Genomic DNA, 12274 nt, shown 5'->3' with positions numbered 1-12274 from the left:
TGTTATACATGACATATAAAAGCAGCCCTGCAGACTAACGCATCAGCTGTCTGCTGTAGAACTGTATCTGCTGACTGTGTGCCTCTGTGCTGTGCCAGATAGGCCTCTCTGGAAGTATGTCTAGGGGTCACTGAGACCAACCTGGCCTAACCCAGGCACTGTTGTTGAGCAATAAGGGGAGAGTGGAAATCCACACTCAAAATAGGTGGACTAATCTACAAATGTATTTTCAAAGGAAGTGCGGTAATTGCAAAATGCAGATAGCCTCTCGGAATAATTCCTACAAGACGTGCTGATACAGTAGGCTACAGTCACGTGTAGACAGTGACCTTGATGCTTAGTTGTCTGGCCTGTTGGTGATCTGCAACCGTCTCCTGTCCGCAGTGACAGCAGGTCCCACTGAAAACTACACAAGCAGCAGGAGATTAAGCCTAGCAATCCTCAGTTAAACTGCAGTAAACCTCACTTACCTCCTCCTATTCCTGACCAGGTCTAGTCAGGACAGGAGGACAGTTGGCCATTTAACCCAATAACTGAGTCGTCAACTCTCCATTCTCCCTCTCCCTGAAAATACCCTTTACTGGACTGGTTTTGTCGCTGTGTCACTTAGTGTTAGGGGTCAGTGTGACCAATCAGAATAAAAAGTACTTATCTTATCATTGTCATTTTTTCCCACAAGATGCTGACTTCGTGAGCTTAGTGTAACATGTTCAAAACTGATTTAGTTGCTATTTCAGCTTAGAAGTATCACATTATGTTGTAGATTTGTACTAGTAACTTTTCCTTGAACAGAAACTAAATTTGTCAAGGGAATTGTATGAATAACACTGTAAAAACTTCAGTAAGAGACTGATTGTTTGACCCCGATCTGTCTTCAAGTCCTAGAGATTCCTGAAAATAACAGATTAACCACTTTTCCATGCTGCCACCAGCCCAATTTGAGCTTTCAGAGACTTTGGGGTTGGGAGTAGACATCATTCTTGGGAAAATTAAGAATTGGGTCATTATTGACCCAATAGCACTTCTGGAAACATTGGCATTCCACTTTTAAGAGGCTGGTGTCGGTTCAAAGCCTCTCAAGCATCATGAAGACTACATATCTGTGGTTTGTGAAATGGGTTCTCCATATCAAAATGGGCCACAATCAAATTGGCATCTTCTCTTTTCATGACCATGAGTTGGTTTCCATTCAGACGTTCAGATTCACCGCCTGTCTAGCATATGGAGTCATTCTTTAAACTAGCGTTGAAACCCCAAGAACCTCACTGTTTTTCTCAATGGAATAAAAAAGTGGAAAAGAGGAAGGGGTGGAGGAATGGAGAAATGTCTGCAAGGGCAAACCAGACAAAACAATCTGCTATGCTCCAGTTGTGGCTCTTTTTACGTCCTTCATTGGTGGGAAGCCCTGCTGCCACCCCTACCCTTGCTTCTCATTTTGTTCTGGCAGATGACGCCCACCACCCCGAAGCACACATGGCTCCTGAGCAGGAAGTAGGCCTCAGCTCAGGGGCTACTTGGTTTACCACATATACAGTTCCTTCAGAAAGTATTCACACCCTTTTTCCACATTTTGTTATGCTACAGCCTGAATTTAAAATTGATTACATTTAGATTTTTCTGTCACTGATCTCCCCATACTGTCAAAGTGGAATTGTATTTTTTACAAATTAATACAAATTTTAAATCTGAAATGTCTTGAGTCAAAAGTATTCAACCCCTTTGGTATGCGAAGCCTAAATAAGTTAATCAGTAAAAATGTGCTTACGTCACATAATAAGTTGCATGGACTCATTGTGCGTGCAAAATCGTGTTTAACATTATTTTTGAATGACCAACTCATCTCTGTACTCCACACATACAATTATATGTAAAGTCCCTCTTATTCGAGCAGCGAATTTCAAACACAGATTCAACCACAAAGACCAGGGAGGTTTTCCAATGCCTCGCAAAGAAGGGCACCTATTGGTAGATAGGTAAAAGAAAAAAGCAGACATTGAATATCTTTTTGAGTATGGAGAAGTTATTAATTACACTTTGGATGGTGTATCAATACACCCAGTCACTACAAAGATACAGACGTCCTTCTTAACTCAGTTAACGGAGAGGAATTTCACCACGAGGCCAATGGTGACTAAAACAGTTACAGAGTTGAATGGCTGTGATAAGAGAAAACTGAGGATGGATCAACAATATTGTAGTTGCTCCACAATAGTAACCTAATTAACAGAGTGAAAAGAACATAATACAAATATTCCAAAATATGTATTCTGTTTGCAACAATGCACCAAAGTAATACTGCAAAACATGTGGCAAAGCAATTAACTTTATGCCCTGAATACAAAGTGTTACGTTTGGGGCAAATCCAATACATTACTGAGTACCACTCTCCATATTTTCAAGCATAGTGGTGGCTGCATCATGCTATGGGTATACTTGTAATCGTTAAGGACTCTGGATTTTTCAGCATAAAACAATTTACGGAATGGAGCTAAGCACAGGCAAAATCCTAGAGGAAACCCTTGTTCAGTCTGCTTTCCACCAGATAATGGGAGATTAATTCACCTTTCAGTAGGATAATAACCTAAAACACAAGGCCAAATCTACGCTGGATTTGTTTACCAAGAAGACCGTGAATGTTCCTGAGTGGCCGAGTTACAGTTTTGACTTAAGTCTACTTGAAAATCTATGGAAATACCTGAAAATGGTTGTCTAGCAATTATCAACAACCAATTTGACAAAGCTAGAAAGAATTTTGAAAAGAATAATGATTTTTCTTTTCAACAATCCAGGTGTGGAAAGCTCTTAGAGACTTACCCAGAAAGACTCACAGCTGTAATTGCTGCCAAAGGTGCTTCTAAAAAGTATTGGCTCAGGGGTGTGAATACTTATGTAAATTAGGTATTTCTGTATTTAATTTTCAATACATTTGCAAAAAATGTTTAAAAAAAAATGTATGTTTTCACTTTTCCATTATTGGATATTGTGTGTGGATGGGTTATAAAAAATAATAATATTTAATCCATTTTGAATTCAGGCTGTAACACAACAAAATGTGGAATAAACAAGGGGTATGAATACTTTCTGAAGGCACTGTACATGTATCTGCTTGTTTAAAATGGCAGGGTCATGGGATACGGAGTGTGCAGCCGTAGCGACCCTGAGTTTAGGCAAAGGAATGTCCCCTCGTCTTATCTTCCTCACTCTTTATTTCTCTCTCTCCTTCTGGTTCTCTCTCGTTGTGTTTTCCCCTTCCTCTTGTAGCCTACTTTCCGTCTATCTCTCTCTTCCTGGTATATAGAGTCTCTGTTATCGCTTCAGTGGTTTGCCGTGGCCCAACCCTAGGCCTTACACAAAAGTGATGATTTAGCACAAGGGCAGCCCACAAGATACACAGCTGTACAGTCAGGGCACATGGTGTTTGTGTGTGTATGTATGATTCTGTACATCTTGTACAGAACACATAATAGTTACCTCATTTACAGCAGGACACAGACACACACTGTTGCACCACATACTTTCAGATTCTTGCGGTATGATGGTATGAATTGCCATGGTATGATGGGACAAGTCTTACACAATATGTAATGCTTATTTTGTGCCTCAGCTACATGCACAGATTTCAAGAGGATTTAGCCTTTGAATGTTAAAGTAGTTGTCCAGTGTTTCCAGATTTCTATGAAATATGACCTATAATTACAATACGAGTGAAATACTTTTCCTTCCAAAATATGGTAATTGAGTATGTTAAAAAGCAGCTTTTCTGTGTTGGAATGGTGTGGGCGTATCCCAATTAAAAATATTAACGCGAGTAGACCGCTGATTGGCCAGCTCAGCCAATAAGGCAGGATGACATCATTCTCTATGAGGAAATAAAGCATTTTTTAAACGGTCTGTTTAAAAAATAGAAGTTTGAAGTTGATTTCTTTGTGTTTATGCTTTGGCCACAAATATGAGTATAAGACTAGTCAACAACATTATTTGGGTATGAGATAACAGAATATGAGCTTCAAAAAGTGCAATTTTCAGTGGACAGAGTCTTTAACTTAATAACTTGTGAATGTTGGCCCAGTTTCACAAAATACATCCTCATCTTCATCTCACATGAACAATAAACCCAAACCAGTAGTTAAAGCACAAACAGTTGTTGTGCCTTGTGCTTTGAATAATTACGATGGCTTGAGTTCTGCACGCATGTTTAGGGTTGCGTTTGTCCATGACAAGGAGATCTCCTGTGAATCTCTGACGTAAACAGGTGGGCTTTGTGTCACATGCTGATACGGGGTCACAAAGCAAACGGACCCACATTTGCTTATTTTTTCTCTCTCTATCCCTCTCTCTCTTCTTGCTAAGTAGTAGATCTCTGTTAAACCAAAAAAGATTAGTCTGAGCTGTGAATGCTGTCACAACAACTATAGCATCAACTTATTGACTGTAATGGAAAAGAGGCATGCACTCTTTCACAAGTCTTAACTTAAGAGCCAGAGCAAGGCAACATGGATAGCCATTGTTAGGCTTTATTATGAAATGACTATATGTTATGAAGCATTGGCCTGGTTTGATCAGAGAATGTGTTAGAATCAAGACAGGTAAGATGAGATCTTATGAGGTGAGCCAATTAATGCAGTCTGACCTAATGGCCATTTGGCAGTGATGAGGTGTGTTTGACAACCACTAAGTGTGCGCTGATACACAAGTGATCCTATCTTTGCACTCAAGAACCCTCTGCCCCATGTGTGTACATAATGCTCTGGTAACATAGTAGCTATGACACTACGTCACTAGTGGCCAGTTAATTTAAGTTTGATTTATTTACCCAGCTGTGTCCTCCTGACAATTTTTTAAAAGTGAAAGCAGAAATATTACCTAAAGTGACTTACTTAAAATCTTAAAAGCTATGTGTTTTCTGTTTTACAATCCCTTCATTGTCCTCAGTTCCCATTATCCTGTGCCAAGGTAGTTTTATTTGTGACCAACAAAATGACCAACAATTATCTTCCCTGCATTAGTTGTAAAATGTGTTGGTTAATCTCCCCTTTGCTAAATAATTTCCTCAGTTGCAGTGTGGTTAGGTACTTGCTTTTATAATTTCTTCTCTCTCTCTTTCGCTCACACACAAACAGATCTGGGTGGGTAGCTTGCGGCTGTAGGTCGTTTCCAATGCTCTGGTAAGTATAAAATAAAAAAAGGTATGAAAAGAAACATGTTTCAGTCTCTCCAGTTCTACCTCAACACCAGAGAATGTTTAAAGAGAGAGAGAGAGAGAGAGAGTGATGTGTGGGTTGGGGTTCACACTGATTTCACTCAACCATAAAATCTTTGACCTAAAACTTATTGGGATGTCTTTGTCTACCCAGATTTTCTACCCGGCAATTTTCCACTGTTTCAAGTTGTGATTGCTTACACAACCGGAAGAGCAGGAGTCATTGTGTGTACACACTCACATTGCATGAGTCAATGGGTGACGCAGGGAGGTGGTACTTACCCAACAGTGGTGGTGAGTAATGTTCCCTCAATTTTCCTGGCACTGAGCCAATTTCAGGTCTGCCGAGTGCAAACATGAATGTTGTGAAAATGTTGTGCAACTTGGCGTGCGATTACTGTGAACGCCACACAGTTTTAACAGAGGACAACATTTTCACATGGACATATCATTCAGCCCACAGTAGCAGCCAATGTGTGGTGTTCAATGCCTACAATACATTAGACTTTGAAAGAAAAACATGCAGGGATTGACATTAACCTTTCAGACAAGGAGGGCGACTGAAAATGATGTGTTTGATGCAAGAAACCACTTCACAAAATAAAACTCAATTCCATACCATTATTACAGAAAATCAGACAAATTATGCTACGCTCTACCTATTGGCTACTTAGTTAATTCAAGACCGTCTCAAAATACACTTCCCCTTTAAGACATTAAAAAAAACTCTTTACCTGACTGGCTTTTCAAAGATGGCTAGAAATGCACACATTTGGTATTCTTGTTGGAGGCAACCACTCCCCCATTGTTGACTAGAAAGTAGCTATAACTGGGCTAATAACTCACTAACAAGCAAAGAATATGAACAAATGTGCACACATGGCTACATGCAGCGCTCACTTCGATCTCAAAACAAGCACATCTACTTGTGACCACTCATACTGTAGCCTAAAACACAGTACAGTTCAAAGTGAACGGCACTGATCCATATATGGCAATGGTTATTTCAAATAGGCTTACTGCAACTCTGATTGGTTATGGCGCACATACGGGCCTGAGTCGTGCCTGTCGACGCAATAGAATCCTACTCCATGTATACTAAATCTTGCATAGTTTGTTTTGGTATATTACATTGGAATTTCAACCGGTGAAAGTGTCTTTGTCATGTTGTGTTGTTGTTGCCTGCATTGTTTACTGTTGAAGAATAAAGTTGAATTGAGCTTCCTTATTTCATGTTCCTCTTCAGCACTGTACTGTTTTGGATCATTCAACGTAACCAAACAAATGAAATAATTGCACAAACACACACATCCACGTATAAGCACAAGCACACCCACAGACACACAAACATCCACAAAGGTACACACACAGACCTCACACAGGAACACATTACAGCATGTGTACAAAGAATGTGCAAACCTATATACATTTTATTAGTACTGTAGGGGTTAGAACATGATCCTCCATAAAGACAACACAATCCTTTATTACGACTCAACGAGTATGCCTCTGGACAAACATCTGCTGTAGAAATTCAGCCCAGATTAAATTGATCCTGGTTCAGTTCTCTTTTTGGCATGAAGTCTTTCCTTGCGTGACTTCATCCCAGAGACCACACACACCTCATCTTTTTGGTATTTCCTTCGCAGACACACGTCATTAACTTTTGTCTACGCCCACTATTTCCCAACCTTCCCATGATGAGCATGCATCGTCTCTGATTAAACCACTGCTGGCAAAATATTTATTATGACAACCCCAACCCATCCTCCTGCTCCAAACAATCTCTGTAAAATTCCAGTGTTATTCATTTGGGAAGGAGTGTGTGTGTGTGTGTGTGTGTGTGGGGGGTAGGGTGGGGTGGGGGGGGTTGAGTGTGGAAGTGTGTCAGTTGGATGTTACAACTACTCATTCATTGGGAAAGGGAACGAAGATGATTGGAGGATGTTCACAAATTACCCCCAGTCACACAAAACGTGAGAAGTGTTGTTTGGGGGTGGTGCTGCAACCTAAATTCCTTCCTTGAGGCATCTGGAGTGCACTGCTAGCTACTACTAAACCTGAAGCACCTAGCACATCCCATATGTTCTCTCATCAGTTCTCACTCATAACTGGCCCTTAAGCAGAGGAAAGGAGTCCCTTTTAGTGTATTGGCATCTAGGCCATGTCCTCCCACTACCATACTACCTCCCTCTTTCTCTGATGGTGGCAGCATCATGCTGTGGGGATGTTTTTCAGTGGCAGGGACTGGGAGACTAGTCAGGATTGAGGGAAAATGAACGGAGCAAAGTACAGAGAGATCCTTGGTAAAAACCAGCTCCAGAGTGCTTAGGGCCTCAGGCTGGGGCGAAGGTTCACTTTCCAACAGGACAACGAACCTAAGCACACAGCCAAGACAACGCATGAGTGGCTTTGGGACAAGTTTCGGTCTTTGAGTGGCCCAGTCAGAGCCCTGACTTGAACCTGATCAAACATCTCGAGAGACCGGAAAATAGCTGTGCAGCAACACTCGCCATCCAACCTGACAGAGCTTGAGAGGATCTGCAGAGAATGGGAGAAACTCCCCAAATACAGGTGTGCCAAGCTTGTAGCGCCATACTCAAGAAGACAAAGCTGTAATCGTTGCCAAAGGTGCTTCAAAGTACCGAGTGAAGGGTCTGAATACTTAAGTAAATGTCATATTTTTTATGGGGTATTGTGTGTAGTAGATTGACGAGTGAAAAAAAGCAATTGAATTAATTTTATAATAAGGCAGTAACGTAACAAAATGTGCATACATTTAAGGTGTCTGAATACTTTCCGAATTTACTGTACTGTAGTGCCCCTGTGTTTTTAAGTGCGGATATCGACTCTGCCACTTCAGCATGCTTTTGTGGCACAGTCGATGGTCCGCTGGGCTTCGGGCCAGAAGGTTGAGTGTTCAAGCCACACTACCTGTCAGTTTCATTGCAATACATTCATTTGGAAAGTGCACTAATGCACATTTGCTCAATGATGAACAACAGCATGCTGCATGCATAGTCAAATGTACAGAGCTGCACCACTGACTTGCCAGTCATTGGCAGAACACAAACCTTAATAGCATCTGCAATGTACATATGCATATATGAAATGCACCGTGAGAAATACCCTCTGGCTTAAATCTTACTGTTTAAAAGAGTGGAAGGGAGCTGAAATCAAATTGAACTTATTTTGTTGTTCATCCTTGTTTAAACCAAGTTTGAATTTGCTTTCAGAATAAAACTTGGTTTAAAAAAGGATGAATCACCAAACCAGGTCACAGTGAAACAATCAGGTTGGATTTTGTGACACTTGACTGGATATATTTAACCTTTACCAGTCCATGCCACTCAGTCTGAGTTGATGATGAGTTGGCCTTTTCTGCCAACTCATCATTTATCCCTGCCCTGGTTGACAGTCACAATGCTTTCATCTTTGAGCCATCTCTCACTGGGCCTTTCAAGTCTGGGTCATCCAGTGTTAGCTTTGGCATAAAGCAATGGCGTTTTTTTTCATGGGATATATTTTATCACTTGTTAACGGTTCATAAAAGGTCGAGCTGTCTGGGTCCTCTAGTTGTGCTGGAGGGAGGAAGGCAGTAGCTGAGGTATGAGAGATGCCAAGACAGCAGTGAGATCATTCTCTCCATCCACACGCCATGTGGGAAAGTAGGGGAAAATTATCCGCATCAAAACATTCCGCTCCATCCATCGTTCTGGAAGAGGAGATGAGACAAAAGAGGGATCGGAGAGAGAGGTGAGAGATTAAGAAAGGGAAAATGTTTTCGTCCATAAAAGCATTTGAAAGCTTCTCCTCTCTTGATTAATCAAGTGTTTTTAAAGTCTTGGAAGGCATTCACATGGTGCCAGCCTGATTCCGACCCAAGTTTGCGTAAATGGAACGTAGTTGCCTTTTTATGCACTTTTCTCTATGCATATTCCGATCTTGAATATAAGCATCAGTGTAGCGTGCGTTTTGGGTGGAGATCGAATAAATGAAGGTGTGGCGGAGGTGTCTACAGATATACTGCTGCCAATTTACTGTTAGTTCCCTTCAGTTGGTATAGCCTACATTGTCATTCCATGTGTTTCGCTTGCCTTCATTGGCTTCCTCTGTCATGGCCGTGTGGCAACAGTTGATCATTTTAAAAAGACACGTAGGCTAATTAAATCGTTATGGAGCGGAGCGCAGACCAAGACGTAACAGTTTGAACCCGACGCACTGCACAGTACTTGGCTGTGTCATCACACAGTTCCATGGTTAGTGCAGGCAATAGACGCGGGTATAGCCTACTATTGTACACTATATTCTCCCTATTATACTTATATGTACAATAATCTTCCAACATTACCATGGGTTGAAGAACTGAATGTGGCAATTTTCAGAATGAATCAAACCACCGTTCTTTCTTTCGTGTCTACAGGCTCTCTAACCCTGTTGTTATGATTAATAAATACTTTCCTAAACCCAAATAATCTACAAGATCAGAGTATTTTTACATCTACCAATTGGTGCTGCAACGGAGACAATATGCATATATTTAGATGGCTTTCTTTCATTGATCCCTAATATTCTTCACCTGTTTTCTTGATATATTCTAGCCTGTCGCAAAAAAACGAACTAAAAAGGTACACCATATTTAAAAAGATGGCTTAAGATAAGGTTTTCAGTACATTTAAATGAATGAAAACTCCACAAGAAAACCTGTTGGCCAGCAAGTGGGAGGGTTTTCATTCCTTGAATGAAATGTATTCAGAGCTAGTAAGGTAGCCACACCTGCAGAGCGCGTTATGAGAATGATTAAGGTAAATCTCAATACCAAATACTGAGGCGAAGTGTGTAGGAAAGACGTGCATAGGAAAGGCATACATTCCTGGGTCAGAATCGGACCCCATTGGGATTTGTACACACATGTACTTTATCAGCACAAGTAGGCTACACGGTTAATTATTTGGAGTCACAACGTTCCCACACAATGTCACTGCTAATATGTTACTAGGCCACAGGCTGAGTTTTACTGCAAGCCAAGAAAGCAACTCCAGAGCACCCCTGTCATTTGAACACTGGATTGCTCATTAAACCAATTAAAATCTCCTTTCTTTAAAAGCACTGACAAAGATTGGTCAAGTGATGATGAAAAAAACTACCCAGGTTCAAAAAGCAGTCCGAAGTAAAATGTTATTTTTCCTAGAATTCACATTCTCTCCCCTGATCCCTGCTCTTCACTCTAACCCATTTAAGGCCATGGACCATGGCCCCCTCCCTAACCCCACGTCAGAGCTCAGATGGTGACTTGTGTGTGTGATTGCTTCTCAGGGCGGCCCATTCAATACACAGTGGAGGGGATTACTATGAAAGCAGCCCCAACTCAGCTTCTTTTGTCTGGGCTGCTGTGGCCTGCAGAAGCAGTGCACACTGGGTCAAACCTGGCCTTTGAGACAACCCAAATTCCCATTTTGGTTGCCTCAATGCAAAATGGAGAGCTCTTAATGACTGGTCTGAGTAAGTTACTGCTTGTCTTGTGCTGTGAATGAGTCATTGTGGTTGTAGTTCAAGATGAATACATACCATGATTTGGGGACTCAATCAATAAACTAATGATGGAATTGTGGTGAAACAATCTTTCACAAGTTTTTGGAAGCTCTTTTAAAAGGTTTATTCAAGGAGCTACATCCCAACTGTCATCTTAGTTTACATAATAAAGCATTTGAGCTCGTACACATCTCAATTCATTGGAGCATGGGGAATTCAATGCAATGATCAGAGCTGATTGTAGACAGCCTAAACTGAAATGCATTCTATTGGTTACTCTGACGTTTTCCTTTCTTTGTAATTTCTTGGAAAAAGAGTGATGTGCTCCAGGAAGTGCCAACTTACCCTGACCCACTTCTTGTGGCCTAGATCTGGCGTATCCATGGTGATGGTTTTGTCGAGCAAAAAAGAAGACCGTGTAAAAAAATCTACAAGCGTCACCAGCTGTCCAGACTTGACAGACTAACCATTCCCACATCAGTCGGTAGATTTGCTGTCTTGAGGATAAGTTAGCAAATGACAAACACAACCAAAGTTCACTTTGTAGCATCCCAGTTGATGGCTTGAATGAGCCTCTTACGTAAGTATGATTGGTGGTGACACGCAGTCACTCTCTCACGCTCACTTTCTTTTCCTCTTTTCTTCCCAAACACAATGAGGAAAAAGTAGGCTGTGGCTATCAGCTATGTGACCCCTGAAAGTACACAGCAGTGCTTAACATACATAAATCATCTGCCCACTCCCCATGCACCACTACCCACCACACAACTGTGCCATGAAGAAAGAGTCTCCCGTTCCTGACTAACTTAAATGTGTGTCATTACTGTATGAAGACCACAAGCCTCAACCCCTCAGACACTCATAATCCCTCACTATTTCCGTATAGCAGGTCTCTCTAACCCTGTTCCTGGAGAGCCATCTTCCTGTAGGTTTTCACTCCAACCCGATTCAGCTTCTCAACCTGCTAATTATTACAATCGGGTGTGCTAGATTAGGGTTGGGGCGAAAACCTACAGGACAGTAGCTCTCCAGAAGCAAGGTTGGAGAGCCCTGCCATATAGTCTCCGACTGCCCTCTATTTCGCTCAGTTTTACTACACACAACTTGTTGTATGGTGTAAGGCCTTCCTTTTGAATCATACCATTGAATCTTGAGATATGCTTGCATAACTTGGACATTTGAGTAAATTAACAGTTATCCTTTCTTTGTTTCACCTGTTGTTATTCATCCCACTCTGCAGCAACCAACAATGGAAAGTAGAATGAACAGCTTCAACTTTCTTCAGACATCCTATAATCTTTGGATTACATTTGTATGTCATACTCCACTCGCAATGATCTGGGCAAAGTCAAATGAGCATAACAATTGTAAGAGCGACTAGCCAGGTTAGAGGGGTAAGCACCAAACAGGCGGGAAGGAAGAGCAAGGGAGGCAGACAATGGCTAAAGCTGGGAATGAACTCAATATACTTTTAATTACTAAAAACAAATCAAAACTGTGGAGAAATGATAACGGACCTACATTCATACAGTTTATTTACTG

Source organism: Oncorhynchus nerka, linkage group LG18 (assembly GCF_034236695.1).
Source record: "Oncorhynchus nerka isolate Pitt River linkage group LG18, Oner_Uvic_2.0, whole genome shotgun sequence".
NCBI classification, from domain to species: domain Eukaryota; kingdom Metazoa; phylum Chordata; class Actinopteri; order Salmoniformes; family Salmonidae; genus Oncorhynchus; species Oncorhynchus nerka.
This window is presented reverse-complemented; position numbering follows the sequence as displayed.